The sequence below is a fragment of the Pelodiscus sinensis genome, chromosome 27 (assembly GCF_052426305.1).
Source record: "Pelodiscus sinensis isolate ZL-2025 chromosome 27, ASM5242630v1, whole genome shotgun sequence".
NCBI lineage: Eukaryota > Metazoa > Chordata > Testudines > Trionychidae > Pelodiscus > Pelodiscus sinensis.
In genome coordinates this window covers 16,296,830-16,316,479 of record NC_143078.1, presented here as the reverse complement: position 1 = coordinate 16,316,479, position 19,650 = coordinate 16,296,830, and the positions used below count along the sequence as shown (strand labels likewise).

The following is a 19,650-nucleotide window of genomic DNA, read 5'->3' as shown; positions in this document are numbered from 1 at the left end:
GGAACTGGTGTTTTGTTCAGTCGGGGCAGTACCACACTGGCTGCTGTGACATTTACCAGTAGAGGACTGGTCGTTTGTCAGTCCTGATTAATGGCTGCTGGACAGTGTCCTATAAAAATGGAGAAACCCTTGGTAGTGTGGCCAGATGTAGCTGATTCAGGCTCGTTCATTTGCATGACAGGTGTGAGAAGTGCGTTTGCTTCTGGGGGAAGCAAAACAGCCTTCCTCTGCTTTCTGTCAGGCATTGTCTCCCGGCAAGCAGCTGTGGACTGTAGAGCTGCAGTGACGACGGTATGACGGATGCACTTACTCATCTGCAAGTTGTTATTGTAGCTCTTATTATGGGATAGGTGCAAGTCAGAGGGGCCTACAGCTCTGAATACTGTATCCAGAGGGTGAAAGGCATCTCAGCCGGTGTAAATCCGCACATCTCCATTGGTTTCCATGGAGCTATGCTGATTTACACCTTCTGAGGGTCTGTCCCTGTGCACTCAGGCGATGGGGATAAGAATCAGAATCGAGCCATGTTACTAAGGGACCGGCTTGTAGAGAGCAAACACATCCAGGCAACGAGTCCTGCTAGCTCACACGCAGGGCGAAGCCATCAGCATGACGGCTCAGCTCCGGGACACCTCTTTTATAGCTGTGGCTAGAAACCACTTGCGCGTCCTCCTGTGCTCTTGTGTGGTAAGGACGGAGCAGGCCATGAGGGTCGATGCCCATTGTGAAACATGTGAACCTATCAGCTCCATTCGTGATGAGCAACAGAGCCGTGCGGGGCTGTCTCGCCTTCTCTGACAGAAATTGGAGATGGCGCCAGTGCATCCGAACTCACAGCTCTCCTGGCGCAGCTAGAATGGCCCTGATGAGGTCCGTCTGGGGGAGGTGTTGGAAGCTAAAGCCCAGGGATGTCAAAGGCAGATACACTCGGAGGCTGGCTCCTGTGCGGAGCTAAAAACAAGTCCCCTCATTCCTGTGATGTCCCTCTCGCCTCACTGGGAATGTTTAAGCCTTTGCCCCTTGTTATTGCACCAGGTGCCACTTGGCTTCTAGCCTCATGCAGAATGACCTTCCCGCAAATCTCTGTCAAACGGTTCTGTCAAACGCCTGCTCCCTGCAGATGTGTAGCTGACGGCTGTGTGCTGTGACCACATGCTGCGCAGGGCCAGCCTCGGGGGAGATGCTATTTTGTAGAGCAGTGCAGCATGCGAGAGCGCACTGAGAGGCAGTGTGTGTGCGTACATGTGTGTGCAGGCACATGCTCGTGTTCCTTTAGTCTCAGGTCACCTTAGCTGGCGAGCGCAGCCGTTTGTGCCCTTGTGAAATACTTGGATACCTGCCATTGGCACACAAGCCGCCTCTTTCTTGGGACGTGTCCTCTGCCATGTTGCAAGTGTTCCAGGGGGTCCCATCAGTTTGTCATTGGTCGACTGGAGAACTTGGCAGAAAACTGTTCTTGGTACCTCGGCTCCGCAGCTCGCCCGCCCTCACATGCACCGTAGCATCCCAGGCAACTGAGTTACTCATCTGTTGATCAAGCCTATTGTGAGGCTTTGCAGATCTAAAGACACGCCTCCCTGTACTGTCATGTGAACTGACACGCCTGGGCTGCTTTCATGAGATCGGTCCATTTGGGAGCGAAGTGTGCTGTGAATTCCTCTTGACAGGGAGCGTATGTTCTGTGTGTGTCTCCTGGAGAGCTGTCATCAGACACCTCTTCTTGTTTGGGCCCTGTGATGACTCCTCACTCCTCACTCCATTTTTACTGTCTTCTAAGAACAGAGGCTGATTAAGGACTGCGCGATTGGGCTCAGATACACAGAAGGGGCCTGTTGTGGTGCAGTCCTGTGTGATGGGAGCAGGTTGTTGGGGCTCAGCTGTTTGCCCAGGCTTTCTGCAGATGTTGGAACCTGCTTTGGCAAGGATGGCTGAGTTCTGTGGATTTATTGTGGCAGATATGGGGTGCTCCCCACTCTGGGCATAAGGGAGGCAGGGCTGGTGCTCTGGGCAGAGGGACTTTGGGACATGGATCCTCACGGGACACCCCACAAATAGCTCAGCTAGGAGGAGGAAGCCTAGGCAGAATGAGACTGCACGATACTTCCAATGATATGCTGCCACTCTTCTGACTGCTAGTAGTCACTATCTTTAGTGGCCAGTGATGGGATCCTAGCTGGGGAGGGCTCTGAGCTACTACAGCAAATTCTTTCCCAGGGTTGCGGCTGCTGGGTCTTGCCCACATGCTCAGGGTCTAACTGATCCCCACATTTGGCACCAGGAGCAAATTTTTCCCACATGTGAGATTGGCGGACCCTGGCGGGGGAGGGTTCCATCTTCTGCAGCAGGGGCACGAGTCACTCGCAGGTTTGAACTAGTGTCAACGGTGGAGCCTCTGTCACGTGCTGTCTTTAAACCCGGATTTGAGGACATCAGCAACTCAGCCAGAGGACTGGGGTCTCTTACAGGAGTGGGTGGGGGAGGGCCTGTGGCCTGCAACGTGCAGGAGGTCAGACTGTGATCACGCAGGTCCATGAGTTCTGTGGGGTTATGACTCAGAGCATGTGGGTGCCCTGCAAGGGGACAGCCCTTCCCAGTGACACAGGATCGCCAGGCCCTTCTACCAACTAACAAGTGGCAACATGACAGTTTCCTCTTTGCTCAGAAGTAATGCTGGGCACTGACAGCAAACATCTGTTCATGTAGAAACAGAAGGGATTGCCTTATTGCTGCTAACGAGGGACCCTGCATCTGTTTTTCAGTTACTGTGGGAACAGGAGTGGTAGAAATGCCTTGACAGATTGCTAGGTAGATCAGTAGGCTGATCAGTAGCTAGAAAGGAAGCGAGGATGGGAAGATAAAACAATAGGGTGGTGGCTAAATATAAGGGTGGATGGAGAGATGGATGAATAGGCAGCTAGGATGGCAGGCAGATGGATAGAAACACATTTTTCAGGTTCTTACTCAAGTAATTTGGCTTCTGTCTGGAAGAATAGGACTTTCCATTTGTTTGCTCATTTTTTAATATATCTGCTAAAGTCCCTGGGATGCGGCTGAGGCATTGCTAACTCAATCCAGCCAGGAGATAGTTCATCTCAATTACGTTGCTCATTTCACTATTAGAATTGCAAAGGGGAAATAAAAAAACTCCCTCTCCCTCTGCGTGGGCGGCTTCTCTGTCTTCCAATATTTCCTCAGTTGCCTTCACTGCTGAAAGATTTTCATTTGCTGTGAGATTTGCAGACTCCAGGTTTCAATGTGCAGAAGCTTTTTGTTTGATCAGTTTCCTTTTCCTCCTTGCCACCCCACCAGGGGCTAAGTCCACCTGCCTGGGCATCCATTGATCTCTGGCAGTGAGCACACTTAGTATCCACATGCTGCCCGGCCACCGGGGTCCCCTCTCATCTACACCACATGTCACCATTGTATCACCACAGACTTCAGTGGCTTTACCCTGGATTTACGTGGAGCGAGAAGAGAATCAAGCCCAACTGACAAGTCTCAGAGGGGGAGCCGTGTTAGTCTGAATCTGCAAAAGCGGCGAGGAGTCCTGTGGCACCTTATAGACTAACCGGAGTGTCGGAGCATAAGTACGTGCATCTGACGAAGGGGGTCTTTGCCCACCAAAGCTTATGCTCCGACACTTCAGTTAGTCTATACGCCCAACTGAGTGACTCCTGATTGACACAGGTGTGAGAGATGGGGAATCAGGCTTGGTGGAGTCACTCCTGATTTACACTGGGGGGGTGGAAATCAGGCCTGGTCAAGTGACTTCTGATTAACGTGAGCATGAGAAAGTGAGGAATGGAGCCCCTTACATTTAACAAAGCAATTACAGGCCAGATCCTCAGCTCATAGGCTCCGTCGCTTGATACTCCAGGGCTGGCGCACTTGCCAGGAAATACCAGTGGGTACAGAGCACCCACCAGCAGCCATGCTCTGCCCTATGTCTCTCGCTGACCAACTCCTACTCCTCCCTCCCAGCACTTGCAGAATGCCCCAAACAGCTGATTTGCAGCGGGAGGGTGGGGGAGGAGTGGGGATGGGACACACTTTGGGGCTGTGTCTACACTAGTGCGATCTCACGCAAAAGCGGACGCTCTTGCGCAAAAACTTGCTGCCTGTCTACACGGGCCGCGTGTTCTTGCGCAAATAAACTGATGTTCTAATGTGTAAAATCAGGGCTGCTTGTGCCAGAACTCTGACGCTCCTGAGTTTTTGCAGAAGAACTCTTCCGCAAAAGAGTTTTTGTGTGAGAACTTTTTGCGCAAGAGCATCCGTGCCAATCTAGACGCGCTTTTGCGGAAATACTTTTAACGGAAAAACTTTTCTGTTAAAAGTATTTCCGCAAAATCATGCCAGTCTAGACGCAGCGTTAATGTTTTGAATTGCTTGACAGGCCTCCTACGGATCCCTTAGTGAGAAGAGATTGAAGAGAGTCAAGGGCTATTGGTGTAACTTTCCCATGGGCCTTCCATCTAGAACACTTTATAAAGGACCCTCCTGCTGTTCGTCACCCCTAGGCTGCGTCTACACTGGCATGATTTTCTGGAAATGCTTTTAACGAAAAACTTTTCTGTTAAAAGCATTTTTGGAACAGAGCGTCTAGATTGGCACAGACGCTTTTCCGCAAAAGCACTGTTTGTGGAAAAGCGTCCGTGCCAATCTAGACGCGCTTTTCCGCAAAACAGCTCCAATCGCCATTTTCGCGATCGGGGCTTTTTTGTGGAAAACAAATCTGACCTGTCTACACTGGCCCTTTTGCGCAAAAGTTTTGCGCAAAAGGGACTTTTGCCCGAACGGGAGCAGCATAGTATTTCCGCAAGAAGCACTGATTTCTTACAGTAGGAAGTCAGTGCTTTTGCGGAAATTCAAGTGGCCAATGTAGACAGCTGGCAAGTTTTTCCGGAAAAGCGGCTGATTTTCCAGAAAAACTGGCCAGTCTAGACACAGCCCTAGAGTGCACGGCCGGAGGGACATCCCTTTGACCCCTCTGAACATCAGGAGAGCCCTGCATCAGGAAGTTCACTTCCCCCATTCTCCTGACTAGTGCTCACAATTACTTCACTGCTCTTTCAAAACCAGCCTTGCTGTGCCTCAGGGCTATACCGTAGCTGGGAGCTCCACAGCCTGACTGCTTGTCAGCTCAGCCACCCTGGTCTGATTCCTGCTCCCAATTAAGGTGTTTCCTGCAGGAATCCTGGAGCAGCTGCTGCTGCTATTATAAGCCATTGATTAGGCAGATAGTTGATGGCAGCACCTCAGCCAAGACTCAGCGTGGAACCCCATCCTCCTGTGATAGATTGTGCTGCTGCATTTCGTTAGCCTCGCTGCTCATCTCAAGCCTTCCTCCCGTTACGAGCTCCCAGCCAGAGGACCCCCCCCCCCCTTCCCCCAGAGCTTTAATCATCTGTGCTCCGTCCCTCTCCTAGCCTGTGTCCAGAGCAGTTGTGTCCTGGTTTTGTCTTCCTTTTAGCCAGGCTTTCGCCGTCGGTGGCTGTCCGGCCAGCCCCTCTCTGGGGAGGGTGCAGTGGAGGGCGGTATCAAGATTCAGGGCTGCTGCCGTTTGCAAAATCTTGCCCGTTTGGGGCCTGCGTGAGCTTCGGGGGAGCAGCTTACAGCAGAACAGTAGAGTTTCGGGAGGGCCGCGCTGTTCCTAAGGGGGCAGTGCGGTTGCATGGCTAGAGTGCTGGAAGCCTGGTAGTGTGCTTGGGTAAATCCCAGCATCGCCCTGGGCCTCAGTTTCCCCAGCTGTAAGAGGGGATAGTGACGAAGGCTAAGATTTTGTCACGGTTATTTTTAGCAAAAGTCCCGGACAGTTCCCGGGCAGTGACCAAACATTCACTCATGTGTCCCTGACTTTTGCTAAAAATCATGCTGAGAACATGGGGAAGGGGACAGGTCCAGCATTGACCACTTCTGGAGCTCCACAGCCCCGCCCTTGGGGGCTGAGACCACAGGCTGCCTGCAGCAGCTTGGCTCTGGTCTTGGCAGTGGAGGAGCTGTAGGATTCTGCCCCACCCCGCACGGGACTGGAATCTCTGGGGTGTCCTCCCCCCACAGCAGCAGCTGGCCCCCCAGGCCTCCAGCATGGGGCTGTGAGGGTCCCCACTGCTCAGGGCTACAGGGGGACCTTGCTGTTGGGCGGAGGCGCTGCCTGACAGCTCCAGCCCCACTGCTGGAGAATGAAGCAAAAATGTCACAAAGGTCCCTGAAAGTGATGGATTCCATGACAAAATCGGAGCCTTAATAATGATACAGGCCTGTCAAATGCTTTGAGATCCCCTGATAAAAAATGGGCGGGATTAGCCGCCGTAGTGTTCAAACCTCCCGGGCTGCCCAGGGTTAGCGACACATGAAGCAAAGCAGCTGTTGGGGGCCTGATTGCCCAATGAGGAGGGTGCAGTGCGATGATGTTCCTGTCTAGAACTGATTCGAATGACAGACCCCTTTGAGCCAGGTAGCAGGGAGAAGAGAAGAGCTGGCCTCATGCCACCTTTGCCTAAAATAGTTCAGCCTGAGCGGCCTTTGGCTGAAATGCGCAATGATCACTCTGATCGACTCAGGGCTAGCAGCCAGTGGCTCTCCCATGCCCGGCGCACTAGCCAATGGGTTCCGTTCGGATGCCTCCCGGAGCCTCTGTTGGAGCTGTCAGAGTCAGAGCCAATGTCAGGTCGGCCACACTTGTTATTAGATTCTCCAGAAGCCAGCCAGCTGAGCCATGTTTCTGCCTCTACCTCCATTTCCAGGCTGGTGAAGAGGAGAACCCGAGAGTCCCAGAGATGCGGGTATTGCAGGCAGATGCTGCCTCCACCGGTTCTGCCCATGCGGCTTGAGGCTGCCACCCTGCCCCCATCCTTGTTATCAGATCCTGGGCTCCCCTTCTGCTGTGGTACCCAGTGGACTGTGATTCTGCCAGGCAGCCCCCTCTGCTGTTCCCAGCCCTGGGCCCCACACTGCTGTGCCAGGATTAGCTCCCTCCTCTGGCTCTGCCAGCACTGAGCCGGTTCCCGGCGAGCGCATCAGGCGTGTTCAGTGCCTAGCTAGGTGGTGATATGCACCACATGCAAAGGAGGGTTTGACCTCCCGCCTCTCGTGTCTCCATCCCCGCGTTCCTGGACGTGCTTGGAAGGGCAGCCAGCCAGGCATCCCATGCTGACCCGCTGGGGGCAGGTGACCTGGGTCGTTAGGGCTGCTGTAGGCAGCCCAGTGGCTTGTATTTAGAGCTCAGGGCTGGGTTCAGGGGTCTCAGCCCAACTCTGGGAGGGGTGGAGCCCAGATCCTCCAAAGAATTTCAGTTCCTAATTCCCACAGAAATCCCTGGGCTGGGCTTGCGTGGTGATGGCTGGGTCAGAGGGAATGGGGGCCTGGGCTATCCATGTCTGCGCCCGCATTCAGAGGGGACCAAAGTTTAGGCCAGAAGCCAGTGAGCTAGGACCCCTGGGCTGTGTCTAGACTGCACCCCTTTTCCGTACAAGGGATGCAAATTAGACACATCGCAATTGCAAATGAAGCGGGGATTTAAATCTTCCCCGCTTCATTTGCATAAACATGGCTGCCGCTTTTTTCCGGCTCGGAGCTTTGCCAGAAAAAAGCGCCAGTCTAGACGCGGATCTTTCGGAAAATAAAGCCTTTTCCCTCTTAAAATCAGGAATAAGGGATCTTTCGGAAAAGGCTTTATTTTCCGAAAGATCCGCGTCTAGACTGGCGCTTTTTTCTGGCAAAGCTCCGAGCCGGAAAAAAAGCAGCAGCCATGTTTATGCAAATGAAGCGGGGGGGATTTAAATCCCCGCTTCATTTGCAATTGCGATGTGTCTAATTTGCATCCCTTTTCCGGAAAAGGGGTGCAGTCTAGACACAGCCCTGGGGTCCGTCCTTAGCCCGGGGAAGAAGCGCCGTTCTCTGTCTCTGCCCAGATTCGGATCCACGACACCCTCTCAGCCCTGCCGACTCCACTTTCAGACCGGCCACTTGGTGCTCGGTTAAAGCCTTGTGGCAAGTCTGAAAAGGGGGGGTCAGCCAGGTCTCCTTCCCCCCGTCCACTGCCCCAGCTTCGTGACGCACTTGGGGGATCCTTGGAAGTGCTGACTTGCCGAGAAGTGCTATAAAATCTCACGTCCTGGTGTGACAGCGAGCAGCGCCAGCAGAGCGCTCTGGCAATTAGTGCTGCATTTAATGGCAAGCTTGCTGGGAGGGAAGGACAAGGAGGAGAGGATGGGATGATAAAGCAGCGAGTGAGGTCCATAAAAGATGGGGGGCCTGAAGGAATTGGAGAGACAGCGTGGAAATCACAGGGGGTCAATACGATTTTCTGCTGCCACAACCAATTACATGACAGCCAGCTCATTTGCAAGTAGCCAGCACAGCTCTCCTGGATTCAGGGAGTGAGCAGCAGAAAGCTTGTTAATGTGCAAATGAGCAGCACTTGACCTAATAAAGGGAAAACAGAAGAGGAGAAGCTATCTGTGTTCCCCTGCCTGCGGCAGCTGCACTTACTTGGAGAACTAATCCTGATGGGAAAAATTCTTGCAAGTAAAATGAATTGCCCAGTTACTCAACTTGCTCCTTGTGGTGGCAAGAAAGCCCAGCCCGGAGAAAGAGGGAGAGCCAGATCCTCGGCGGATGTAAATCAGGTTAGCTCCACGGGAGCTGAAAATCTGGGCCTGGATTCCCCAGTCCTAAGCTTAGAAGCCCAGCACAATAAGCACGTGACCAAATTCGGCTCCATTGTGAGTAGTTGCATGGGGATTTAGCCTGGAGTGTTACGGGCTGCGCTTTTTTTGTAAAAAAATAAAAAAAAAAAAAGTGCTGGTACTCCAGGGGAAAAGTTGTTGAGCTCTGACTGAAGGTGCTGGTATCGTGTCTGGAGGTGCCAGTACTGCGTGCCGGTCAGTACCGTACCGTGTCTGGAGGTGCCAGTGCTGCGTGCCGGTCAGTACCGTACCGTGTCTGGAGGTGTCAGTACTGCGTGCCGGTCAGTACCGTACCGTGTCTGGAGGTGTCAGTGCTGCGTGCCGGGCAGTACCGTGCCGTGTCTGGAGGTGTCAGTACTGCGTGCCGGTCAGTACCGTGCCGTGTCTGGAGGTGCCAGTGCTGCGTGCCGGGCGGTACCGTACCGTGTCTGGAGGTGCCAGTGCTGCGTGCCGGTCAGTACCGTGCCGTGTCTGGAGGTGCCAGTGCTGCGTGCCGGGCGGTACCGTGCCGTGTCTGGAGGTGCCAGTGCTGCGTGCCGGTCAGTACCGTGCCGTGTCTGGAGGTGTCAGTACTGCGTGCCGGTCAGTACCGTACCGTGTCTGGAGGTGTCAGTACTGCGTGCCGGTCAGTACCGTACCGTGTCTGGAGGTGCCAGTACTGCGTGCCGGTCAGTACCGTACCGTGTCTGGAGGTGCCAGTGCTGCGTGCCGGTCAGTCCCGTGCCGTGTCTGGAGGTGCCAGTACTGCGTGCCGGGCAGTACCGTGCCGTGTCTGGAGGTGTCAGTACTGCGTGCCGGGCGGTACCGTACCGTGTCTGGAGGTGCCAGTGCTGCGTGCCGGGCGGTACCGTACCGTGTCTGGAGGTGCCAGTGCTGCGTGCCGGGCGGTACCGTACCGTGTCTGGAGGTGCCAGTGCTGCGTGCCGGTCAGTACCGTACCGTGTCTGGAGGTGCCAGTGCTGCGTGCCGGGCGGTACCGTACCGTGTCTGGAGGTGTCAGTGCTGCGTGCCGGTCAGTACCGTACCGTGTCTGGAGGTGTCAGTACTGCGTGCCGGGCGGTACCGTGCCGTGTCTGGAGGTACCAGTACTGCGTGCCGGTCAGTACCGTACCGTGTCTGGAGGTGTCAGTACTGCGTGCCGGGCGGTACCGTACCGTGTCTGGAGGTGTCAGTACTGCGTGCCGGTCAGTACCGTACCGTGTCTGGAGGTGTCAGTACTGCGTGCCGGTCAGTACCGTACCGTGTCTCGAGGTGTCAGTACTGCGTGCCGGGCGGTACCGTACCGTGTCTGGAGGTGCCAGTACTGCGTGCCGGGCGGTACCGTGCCGTGTCTGGAGGTGTCAGTACTGCGTGCCGGGCGGTACCGTACCGTGTCTGGAGGTGTCAGTACTGCGTGCCGGGCGGTACCGTACCGTGTCTGGAGGTGTCAGTACTGCGTGCCGGTCAGTACCGTACCGTGTCTGGAGGTGTCAGTACTGCGTGCCGGTCAGTACCGTACCGTGTCTCGAGGTGTCAGTACTGCGTGCCGGTCAGTACCGTGCCGTGTCTGGAGGTGTCAGTACTGCGTGCCGGGCGGTACCGTGCCGTGTCTGGAGGTGCCAGTGCTGCGTGCCGGTCAGTCCCGTGCCGTGTCTGGAGGTACCAGTGCTGCGTGCCGGTCAGTACCGTGCCGTGTCTGGAGGTGTCAGTACTACGTGCCGGGCGGTACCGTACCGTGTCTGGAGGTGTCAGTACTGCGTGCCGGGCGGTACCGTGCCGTGTCTGGAGGTGCCAGTGCTGCGTGCCGGTCAGTACCGTACCGTGTCTGGAGGTGCCAGTACTGCGTGCCGGTCAGTACCGTACCGTGTCTGGAGGTGCCAGTACTGCGTGCCGGTCAGTACCGTGCCGTGTCTGGAGGTGCCAGTGCTGCGTGCCGGTCAGTACCGTACCGTGTCTGGAGGTGCCAGTACTGCGTGCCGGTCAGTACCGTACCGTGTCTGGAGGTGTCAGTACTACGTGCCGGTGAGTACCGTACCGTGCCTGGAGGTGCCAGTGCTGCGTGCCGGGCGGTACCGTACCGTGTCTGGAGGTGCCAGTGCTGCGTGCCGGTCAGTACCGTACCGTGTCTGGAGGTGCCAGTACTGCGTGCCGGTCAGTACCGTACCGTGTCTGGAGGTGTCAGTGCTGCGTGCCCGGCGGTACCGTACCGTGTCTGGAGGTGTCAGTACTGCATGCCGGGCGGTACCGTGCCGTGTCTGGACGTGCCAGTGCTGCGTGCCGGGCGGTACCGTACCGTGTCTGGAGGTGCCAGTACTGCGTGCCGGTCAGTCCCGTGCCGTGTCTGGAGGTGCCAGTGCTGCGTGCCGGGCGGTACCGTACCGTGTCTGGAGGTGCCAGTGCTGCGTGCCGGTCAGTACCGTACCGTGTCTGGAGGTGCCAGTACTGCGTGCCGGGCAGTACCATACCGTGTCTGGAGGTGCCAGTGCTGCGTGCCGGTCAGTACCGTACCGTGCCTGGAGGTGCCAGTACTGCGTGCCGGTCAGTACCGTACCGTGTCTGGAGGTGTCAGTGCTGCATGCCCGGCGGTACCGTACCGTGTCTGGAGGTGTCAGTACTGCATGCCGGGCGGTACCGTGCCGTGTCTGGACGTGCCAGTGCTGCGTGCCGGGCGGTACCGTACCGTGTCTGGAGGTGCCAGTGCTGCGTGCCGGGCGGTACCGTACCATGTCTGGAGGTGCCAGTGCTGCGTGCCGGTCAGTACCGTACCGTGTCTGGAGGTGCCAGTACTGCGTGCCGGTCAGTACCGTACCGTGTCTGGAGGTGTCAGTGCTGCGTGCCCGGCGGTACCGTACCGTGTCTGGAGGTGTCAGTACTGCATGCCGGGCGGTACCGTGCCGTGTCTGGACGTGCCAGTGCTGCGTGCCGGGCGGTACCGTACCGTGTCTGGAGGTGCCAGTACTGCGTGCCGGTCAGTCCCGTGCCGTGTCTGGAGGTGCCAGTGCTGCGTGCCGGTCAGTACCGTACCGTGTCTGGAGGTGCCAGTACTGCGTGCCGGTCAGTCCCGTGCCGTGTCTGGAGGTGCCAGTGCTGCGTGCCGGGCGGTACCGTACCGTGTCTGGAGGTGCTGCGTGCCGGTCAGTACCGTACTGTGTCTGGAGGTGCCAGTACTGCGTGCCGGGCAGAACCGTACCGTGTCTGGAGGTGCCAGTGCTGCGTGCCGGTCAGTACCGTACCGTGTCTCGAGATGCCAGTGCTGCGTGCCGGGCGGTACCGTACCGTGTCTGGAGGTGACAGTGCTGCGTGCCGGTCAGTACCGTACCGTGTCTGGAGGTGCCAGTACTGCGTGCCGGTCAGTACCGTACCGTGTCTGGAGGTGCCAGTGCTGCGTGCCGGTCAGTCCCGTGCCATGTCTGGAGGTGCCAGTACTGCGTGCCGGGCGGTACCGTACCGTGTCTGGAGGTGCCAGTGCTGCGTGCCGGTCAGTACCGTACCGTGTCTGGAGGTGCCAGTACTGCGTGCCGGTCAGTCCCGTGCCGTGTCTGGAGGTGTCAGTACTGCGTGCCGGGCGGTACCGTACCGTGTCTGGAGGTGTCAGTGCTGCGTGCCGGTCAGTACCGTACCGTGTCTGGAGGTGTCAGTACTGCGTGCCGGTCAGTCCCGTGCCGTGTCTGGAGGTGCCAGTACTGCGTGCCGGTCAGTACCGTACCGTGTCTGGAGGTGCCAGTGCTGGGAGCCGGTCAGTCCCGTGCCGTGTCTGGAGGTGCCAGTGCTGCGTGCCGGTCAGTACCGTACCGTGTCTGGAGGTGTCAGTACTGCGTGCCGGTCAGTACCGTACCGTGTCTGGAGGTGCCAGTGCTGCGTGCCGGGCGGTACCGTACCGTGTCTGGAGGTGCCAGTGCTGCGTGCCGGGGAGTACCGTACCGTGTCTGGAGGTGCCAGTGCTGCGTGCCGGTGAGTACCGTATCGTGTCTGGAGGTGTCAGTACTGCGTGCCGGGCGGTACCGTACCGTGTCTGGAGGTGCCAGTACTGCGTGCCGGTCAGTACCGTACCGTGTCTGGAGGTGTCAGTACTGCGTGCCGGTCAGTACCGTACCGTGTCTGGAGGTGTCAGTACTGCGTGCCGGTCAGTACCGTGCCGTGTCTGGAGGTGCCAGTGCTGCGTGCCGGTCAGTCCCGTGCCGTGTCTGGACGTGCCAGTGCTGCGTGCCGGGCGGTACCGTACCGTGTCTGGAGGTGCCAGTACTGCGTGCCGGTCAGTCCCGTGCCGTGTCTGGAGGTGCCAGTGCTGCGTGCCGGTCAGTACCGTACCGTGTCTGGAGGTGCCAGTACTGCGTGCCGGTCAGTCCCGTGCCGTGTCTGGAGGTGCCAGTGCTGCGTGCCGGGCGGTACCGTACCGTGTCTGGAGGTGCCAGTGCTGCGTGCCGGTCAGTACCGTACCGTGTCTGGAGGTGCCAGTACTGCGTGCCGGTCAGTCCCGTGCCGTGTCTGGAGGTGTCAGTACTGCGTGCCGGGCGGTACCGTACCGTGTCTGGAGGTGTCAGTGCTGCGTGCCGGTCAGTACCGTACCGTGTCTGGAGGTGTCAGTACTGCGTGCCGGTCAGTCCCGTGCCGTGTCTGGAGGTGCCAGTACTGCGTGCCGGTCAGTACCGTACCGTGTCTGGAGGTGTCAGTGCTGCGTGCCGGGCGGTACCGTACCGTGTCTGGAGGTGTCAGTACTGCGTGCCGGTCAGTCCCGTGCCGTGTCTGGAGGTGCCAGTACTGCGTGCCGGTCAGTCCCGTGCCGTGTCTGGAGGTGCCAGTACTGCGTGCCGGGCGGTACCGTACCGTGTCTGGAGGTGCCAGTGCTGGGAGCCGGTCAGTCCCGTGCCGTGTCTGGAGGTGCCAGTGCTGCGTGCCGGTCAGTACCGTACCGTGTCTGGAGGTGTCAGTACTGCGTGCCGGTCAGTACCGTACCGTGTCTGGAGGTGCCAGTACTGCGTGCCGGTCAGTACCGTACCGTGTCTGGAGGTGTCAGTGCTGCGTGCCGGGCGGTACCGTACCGTGTCTGGAGGTGCCAGTACTGCGTGCCGGTCAGTACCGTGCCGTGTCTGGAGGTGCCAGTGCTGCGTGCCGGTCAGTCCCGTGCCGTGTCTGGACGTGCCAGTGCTGCGTGCCGGGCGGTACCGTACCGTGTCTGGAGGTGCCAGTACTGCGTGCCGGTCAGTCCCGTGCCGTGTCTGGAGGTGCCAGTGCTGCGTGCCGGTCAGTACCGTACCGTGTCTGGAGGTGCCAGTACTGCGTGCCGGTCAGTCCCGTGCCGTGTCTGGAGGTGCCAGTGCTGCGTGCCGGGCGGTACCGTACCGTGTCTGGAGGTGCCAGTGCTGCGTGCCGGTCAGTACCGTACTGTGTCTGGAGGTGCCAGTACTGCGTACCGGGCAGAACCATACCGTGTCTGGAGGTGCCAGTGCTGCGTGCCGGTGAGTACCGTACCGTGTCTGGAGGTGCCAGTGCTGCGTGCCGGTGAGTACCGTACCGTGTCTGGAGGTGTCAGTGCTGCGTGCCGGGCGGTACCGTACCGTGTCTGGAGGTGCCAGTGCTGCGTGCCGGTGAGTACCGTACCGTGTCTGGAGGTGCCAGTGCTGCGTGCAGGTGAGTACCGTACCGTGTCTGGAGGTGTCAGTACTGCGTGCTGGGCGGTACCGTACCGTGTCTGGAGGTGCCAGTACTGCGTGCCGGTCAGTACCGTACCGTGTCTGGAGGTGTCAGTGCTGCGTGCCGGGCGGTACCGTACCGTGTCTGGAGGTGCCAGTACTGCGTGCCGGTCAGTACCGTGCCGTGTCTGGAGGTGCCAGTGCTGCGTGCCGGTCAGTCCCGTGCCGTGTCTGGACGTGCCAGTGCTGCGTGCCGGGCGGTACCGTACCGTGTCTGGAGGTGCCAGTACTGCGTGCCGGTCAGTCCCGTGCCGTGTCTGGAGGTGCCAGTGCTGCGTGCCGGTCAGTACCGTACCGTGTCTGGAGGTGCCAGTACTGCGTGCCGGTCAGTCCCGTGCCGTGTCTGGAGGTGCCAGTGCTGCGTGCCGGGCGGTACCGTACCGTGTCTGGAGGTGCCAGTGCTGCGTGCCGGTCAGTACCGTACTGTGTCTGGAGGTGCCAGTACTGCGTACCGGGCAGAACCATACCGTGTCTGGAGGTGCCAGTGCTGCGTGCCGGTCAGTACCGTACCGTGTCTGGAGGTGCCAGTGCTGCGTGCCGGGCGGTACCGTACCGTGTCTGGAGGTGCCAGTGCTGCGTGCCGGTCAGTACCGTACCGTGTCTGGAGGTGCCAGTACTGCGTGCCGGTCAGTACCGTACCGTGTCTGGAGGTGCCAGTGCTGCGTGCCGGTCAGTCCCGTGCCGTGTCTGGAGGTGCCAGTACTGCGTGCCGGGCGGTACCGTACCGTGTCTGGAGGTGCCAGTGCTGCGTGCCGGTCAGTACCGTACCGTGTCTGGAGGTGCCAGTGCTGCGTGCCGGTCAGTCCCGTGCCGTGTCTGGAGGTGTCAGTACTGCGTGCCGGGCGGTACCGTACCGTGTCTGGAGGTGTCAGTGCTGCGTGCCGGTCAGTACCGTACCGTGTCTGGAGGTGTCAGTACTGCGTGCCGGTCAGTCCCGTGCCGTGTCTGGAGGTGCCAGTACTGCGTGCCGGTCAGTACCGTACCGTGTCTGGAGGTGTCAGTACTGCGTGCCGGTCAGTCCCGTGCCGTGTCTGGAGGTGCCAGTACTGCGTGCCGGGCGGTACCGTACCGTGTCTGGAGGTGCCAGTACTGCATGCCGGTCGGTACCGTACCGTGTCTGGAGGTGCCAGTACTGCGTGCCGGTCGGTACCGTACCGTGTCTGGAGGTGTCAGTACTGCGTGCCGGGCGGTACCGTACCATGTCTGGAGGTGCCAGTACTGCGTGCCGGGCGGTACCGTACCGTGTCTGGAGGTGCCAGTAATGCGTGCCGGTCGGTACCATACCGTGTCTGGAGGTGCCAGTACTGCGTGCCGGTCGGTACCGTACCGTGTGTGGAGGTGCCAGTACTGCGTGCCAGGCGGTACCGTACCGTGTGTGGAGGTGCCAGTGCTGCGTGCCGGGCGGTACCGTTCCGTGTCTGGAGGTGCCAGTGCTGCGTGCCGGGCGGTACCGTGCCGTGTCTGGAGGTGCCAGTGCTGCGTGCCGGGCGGTACCGTGCCGTGTCTGGAGGTGCCAGTGCTGCGTGCCGGGCGGTACCGTGCCGTGTCTGGAGGTGCCAGTTCTGCGTGCCGGGCGGTACCGTGCCGTGTCTGGAGGTGCCAGTGCTGCGTGCCGGGCGGTACCGTACCGTGTCTGGAGGTGCCAGTGCTGCGTGCCGGGCGGTACCGTGCCGTGTCTGGAGGTGCCAGTACTGCGTGCCGGGCGGTACCGTGCCGTGTCTGGAGGTGCCAGTGCTGCGTGCCGGGCGGTACCGTGCCGTGTCTGGAGGTGCCAGTGCTGCGTGCCGGGCGGTACCGTGCCGTGTCTGGAGGTGCCAGTGCTGCGTGCCGGGCGGTACCGTGCCGTGTCTGGAGGTGCCAGTGCTGCGTGCCGGGCGGTACCGTGCCGTGTCTGGAGGTGCCAGTACTGCGTGCCAGGCAGTACCGTGCCGTGTCTGGAGGTGCCAGTACTGCGTGCCGGGCAGTACCGTGCCGTGTCTGGAGGTGCCAGTGCTGCGTGCCGGGCAGTACCGTCACAAAAAAGCCCTGGTTATGGGCACATGCCATCTTTCACCCCAGGATATCGGAGCAGCTGGCGTGTGCCATACATGCAGCGCCCTGCAGATGCAGCTGTCTCTGGAGCGCAGGTCCGGCACTGACACCCTGCACCACCCAAGGGAGGAAGGGACATTTTGTGCAAGGACAGTTGTGTTACCGCGCTGCGTTGTGGCTGCCAGCAGCGAAGTCAAGGCTCTCACTGCCCCACCAGCCAGCAGTGTTAGGAAATGGCTCTTTGCAGCAACTGGCTTTGAGTCAGGGCAGGACATGGCCAGGCCCCAGCCCTGGGCAGTGCGCACCGTAGCAGCACCGCTCCTGAGAGCCTAGACCCAGCGCATGAGCTCCTGAGGGCAAGGCTGCACTCCAGAGACCCTCAGGCACGTGGCGGGCCGGCCACGGCAGGAAGGACACTGCTGTAGCATTAAAAACCAAGTTGTCCTGTAGCACCTTCGAGACTAAGATAGAGACAGAGAGTCTCTGGGCACAGCCCGCGTCCTCCAATGGGAGGTGCATGTCTGCGTGAGGCTCCCTGTGCCAACCTGCCAGCAGCGCCGCCCAGACGCCCCCCAGGCCATAGGGCCGTGTCAGGTCAGACCAGGGCTCAGCCTGGCATGGGAATGGAATCCCGGCATCCCTGGCCCAGCAGCCAGGAGTGGAGCTCGTGGAGCCACAGTGACACCTAGCGAGGCTGCTGGGCCAGGATAAAAGAGGAGAAGGAGGAGAAGGAGGAGGAGGAGGAGGAGAAGGAGGAGGAGCGCCTGCGTCTGCTGCCTGGCAACCCGGCATCAATCAGGAGCAACGCAGCTGGCTCTGCAAATCAGGAGTAACCAGCTCCCCGCTCATTCACACTGAGGGGAATCTGGAGTGTCCCCCCCCCATTGATCCCGGCTCCGCTCATTCACACTGGGGTGAATCAGGAGTCCCCCCCATTGATCCCGGCTCCGCTCATTCACACTGGGGTGAATCAGGAGTCCCCCCCATTGATCCCGGCTCCGCTCATTCACACTGGGGTGAATCAGGAGTCCCCCCCATTGATCCCGGCTTCTCGCTCATTCACACCGGGGTGAATCTGGAGTCCCACATTGATCCCGGCTCTGCTCATTCACACTGGGGTGAATCTGGAGTCCCCCATTGATCCCGGCTCCGCTCATTCACACTGGGGTGAATCTGGAGTCCCCCCATTGATCCTGGCTCCGCTCATTCACACTGGGGTGAATCTGGAGTCCCCCATTGATCCCGGCTCCCCGCTCATTCACACCGGGGTGAATCTGGAGTCCCCCCATTGATCCTGGCTCTGCTCATTCACACTGGGGTGAATCTGGAGTCCCCCATTGATCCCGGCTCTGCTCATTCACACTGGGGTGAATCTGGAGTCCCCCATTGATCCCGGCTCCGCTCATTCACACTGGGGTGAATCTGGAGTCCCCCCATTGATCCTGGCTCTGCTCATTCACACTGGGGTGAATCTGGAGTCCCCCATTGATCCCGGCTCCCCGCTCATTCACACTGGGGTGAATCAGGAGTCCCCCCCATTGATCCCGGCTCCGCTCATTCACACTGGGGTGAATCTGGAGTCCCCCATTGATCCCGGCTCCGCTCATTCACACTGGGGTGAATCAGGAGTCCCCCATTGATCCCGGCTCCGCTCATTCACACTGGGGTGAATCTGGAGTCCCCCATTGATCCCGGCTCTGCTCATTCACACTGGGGTGAATCTGGAGTCCCCCATTGATCCCGGCTCCCCGCTCATTCACACTGGGGTGAATCAGGAGTCCCCCATTGATCCCGGCTCCGCTCATTCACACTGGGGTGAATCTGGAGTCCCCCATTGATCCCGGCTCTGCTCATTCACACTGGGGTGAATCTGGAGTCCCCCATTGATCCCGGCTCCCCGCTCATTCACACTGGGGTGAATCTGGAGTCCCCCCATTGATCCCGGCTCCGCTCATTCACACTGGGGTGAATCTGGAGTCCCCCCATTGATCCCGGCTCCGCTCATTCACACTGGGGTGAATCTGGAGTCCCCCATTGATCCCGGCTCCCTGCTCATTCACACTGGGGTGAATCTGGAGTCCCCCTCATTGATCCCGGCTTCCCGCTCATTCACACTGGGGTGAATCTGGAGTCCCCCCATTGATCCTGGCTCTGCTCATTCACACTGGGGTGAATCTGGAGTCCCCCCATTGATCCCGGCTCCGCTCATTCACACTGGGGTGAATCAGGAGTCCCCCCCATTGATCCCGGCTTCCCGCTCATTCACACCGGGGTGAATCTGGAGTCCCACATTGATCCCGGCTCTGCTCATTCACACTGGGGTGAATCTGGAGTCCCCCATTGACCCCGGCTCCCTGCTCATTCACACTGGGGTGAATCTGGAGTCCCCCATTGATCCCGGCTCCGCTCATTCACACTGGGGTGAATCTGGAGTCCCCCCATTGATCCTGGCTCTGCTCATTCACACTGGGGTGAATCTGGAGTCCCCCATTGATCCCGGCTCTGCTCATTCACACTGGGGTGAATCTGGAGTCCCCCATTGATCCCGGCTCCCCGCTCATTCACACTGGGGTGAATCAGGAGTCCCCCATTGATCCCGGCTCCGCTCATTCACACTGGGGTGAATCTGGAGTCCCCCATTGATCCCGGCTCTGCTCATTCACACTGGGGTGAATCAGGAGTCCCCCCATTGATCCTGGCTCCCCGCTCATTCACACTGGGGTGAATCTGGAGTCCCCCATTGATCCCGGCTCCGCTCATTCACACTGGGGTGAATCTGGAGTCCCCCATTGATCCCGGCTCCGCTCATTCACACCGGGGTGAATCTGGAGTCCCACATTGATCCCGGCTCTGCTCATTCACACTGGGGTGAATCTGGAGTCCCCCATTGATCCCGGCTCCCCGCTCATTCACACTGGGGTGAATCAGGAGTCCCCCATTGATCCCGGCTCCGCTCATTCACACTGGGGTGAATCTGGAGTCCCCCATTGATCCCGGCTCTGCTCATTCACACTGGGGTGAATCAGGAGTCCCCCATTGATCCCGGCTCCCCGCTCATTCACACTGGGGTGAATCTGGAGTCCCCCCATTGATCCCGGCTCCGCTCATTCACACTGGGGTGAATCTGGAGCCCCCCCCCCCCCACTGATCCCGGCTCCCCGCTCATTCACACGGGGGTAAATCAGCACAACTGTTATTGGCTGCAGTGGAGTTTTGCTTCTTTAGAGGTCAGCATTGGCCTCTAGCCATAAGCCTGTCTG

The 19,650-nt window shown here is 59.0% G+C and overlaps 1 protein-coding gene across 1 annotated transcript in view; it reads left to right on the top strand.

Annotated features, from left to right (window-relative positions):
• Positions 1-19,650, top strand: part of CPNE5 (copine 5) — a 181,423-nt gene that overhangs the window by 147,019 nt on the left and 14,754 nt on the right. The window lies entirely within an intron of this gene.